This window comes from Malania oleifera, chromosome 2 (assembly GCF_029873635.1).
Source record: "Malania oleifera isolate guangnan ecotype guangnan chromosome 2, ASM2987363v1, whole genome shotgun sequence".
Taxonomy (NCBI): domain Eukaryota; kingdom Viridiplantae; phylum Streptophyta; class Magnoliopsida; order Santalales; family Ximeniaceae; genus Malania; species Malania oleifera.
The window spans coordinates 151,413,639-151,416,151 of record NC_080418.1 but is presented as its reverse complement, the minus strand read 5'-3'; the positions used below and the strand labels follow the sequence as shown (position 1 = coordinate 151,416,151).

Sequence of the window (2,513 nt, the reverse complement as noted above, 5' to 3'; positions counted from 1 at the left end):
TAAATACCTTGAATATCTCAAAGCCTTCAAACTTACGATGTATCAAATAAATATACCCATACCTTGAGTAATCATCAATGAAAGTGATGAAATACTCAAAGTCACCCCTAACTTAGATATTTATGGAGCCACATAAATCAGAGTGGACCAATTCTAATGCCTTTTTTGCTCTATAGCCCTTGGCCGAAAAGGGTCACTTGGTTATCTTACCTTCTAAGCAAGATTCATAGACTAGTAGTGCCTCTACTTCTAATGAACCTACTGGTCCATTCAGAACCAACCTTGAAATCTGTCTCAGATTAATATAACCTAGGCGTGAGTGCCAAAGATAAGTTTGGTTCGATTCATAAGGTTTCTTTCTCTTACATGGTAGTTTATCAGTGTGATTTAATTCATTTAGTTGCACTATGGGAGAAACATGATTAATAATATAAATACCATCCACCAATGCACCAGAACAAATTAAACATTTATTTAACTTAATAACAACTAAGTTATTAAAATAAATGGAATATCTGTGATCAACCAACTTGGAAATTGAGATCAAATTCCTTCTAATGGAATGTACATAAAGAGAGTCTTTCAATATTAAAATCCTATCTCTACCAAAAGAAATGTGAATATCTTTTATTGCAACTACTGACACTCTCGTGCCATCTCCTAGAAATACGTAAATCTCTCCATCACTTAGCTGGCTAGTTTCCTAGAACCCCTACAAAGAATTACAGATATGATTAGTGGCTCCTGTATCTATACACCAGGTACTAGTATATGTCAACGCTAAACACATTTCAACTACTAGTGAATGAGATATACCTTTGTTGTTCTGTTTGGTGAGATAAACTGAACATTGTGATTTTCAGTGCCCTGGCTACTTGCAGTAAAAACACTTGCCTTATATTTTTTTCACTCCATCTTGTGGCCCACGCACTATTGGAGGAGCTCCCTGTGGTTTTTGAACCTTTTTCTGCTTCTTTTGGCCTTTCGGCCTAGAAGAAGAACCTTTCTCAGTCGCAAAAGCAATAGTTGGCTTCCTAATGAGGCCCTTGGCTACTTGAAGCTCTTTAAGTAGTTCTGCCAATGAGTAAGAGAGCTTATTCATGTTGTAATTTAGGAAAAATTGCTTAAATGAGTCAGGCAGTGACCGGAGAATGATATCGATGTGGGTTTCCCCATCAATTTCAGCTCCAAGGATCTCTAACTCATTGAGAAGACCAATCATCTTCAGAACATGATCCCTTATTGGGGTCCCTTCTGCCATAGTAGTATTCATGAGTTCCTTTATAATAGTCTGCCTAGCAGCACGATTTTGATCCCCAAACATTTCTTTGAGGTTCTACATTATATCATAGGCAGAAGGCATAGACTAATGCTGAAGTTGCAGAACATTCAACATAGATTCCAAAATGTAACACCGCACCATCTCATCAACCTTAATCCACTTATGATAAGAATAGGTTTCCTCATCGGCTGCCTCTTCACCGAGTTTCTGTAGACATACCTCTATGAGCACATACTTGTACTCCTCTGCAGTCAGCACAATATCCAATTTCTTTTCCAGTCAATATAATTAGGTCCAACCAGTTTGTTTTCTTTGAGAATAACAGATAGGGGATTGAAAGCCATTTTAATCCTGAGAACCACAAATTATAATAAAATATGATGAGCAATAATAAACTTTTAATTCAATTAAAAGAATATGGTTCCCTCTACCAATATTTTTCTTTTAAAGAATCTGTCAGCAACCTAACACACCATGAGTAATATGCCTCGATGGGAGGTCATCTATTACTTAACATTTGTGTAGACAGATGAGGACATATTAATTTTACTATCTAGGCAAGTGACTATGCCAAGCAAAATTAAACTACTGACTTTACTTTGGTCCTATAAACAATAGCAGTGACATAGATGGTGAGAGTACTATTATTCATAGCTAAGTGTATACCATCACATAACATTAGACCTATTGTCCTATAGTGAATCCCCCAAATGGAGAGGTGACACAATACTAACAATTACTAGAGTTTATACTTGGTGAGTCCGTAATTAATTTCATCTGAAAGGGAGGAAGATACTAATATCATATCATAAAATTAATTACATCGCCTATAAACTAGTGATGGAGACCATGAGATTTATACGTAATAAATTCCCTCACTGTCACGCCCCAAACCTGCAGATAGGCCCCAGGTGTGATTTTAGTAACCTAACTTGTCTCTATATCAATTAAACATACATGATACAACACTGAATGATGGTTCAACCCCGAGGGGTACACGTAAACCCTATACACATTCACATACATATCCATACTTATCAAATATGAAGCGAAAATGTTCTTTCTATACATACATCATACCATACCAGAGTCTATACAGAACTAGATTATACATTCCCAAAATTATAGTACATACTCCGGGTGTCTACAAAACCCAACCATGACAACCTGGTTACAAAACTCATACTTACGCAGGTACTAAATGTAGCTAACCAAAACCCCCACTTCCGAA

The 2,513-nt window shown here is 36.5% G+C and overlaps 1 pseudogene; it reads right to left on the bottom strand.

The window, feature by feature from the left end:
• Positions 1-895: 895 nt before the first annotated feature.
• LOC131148467 (uncharacterized) lies at positions 896-1,626 on the bottom strand (annotated as a pseudogene).
• Positions 1,627-2,513: the final 887 nt, after the last annotated feature.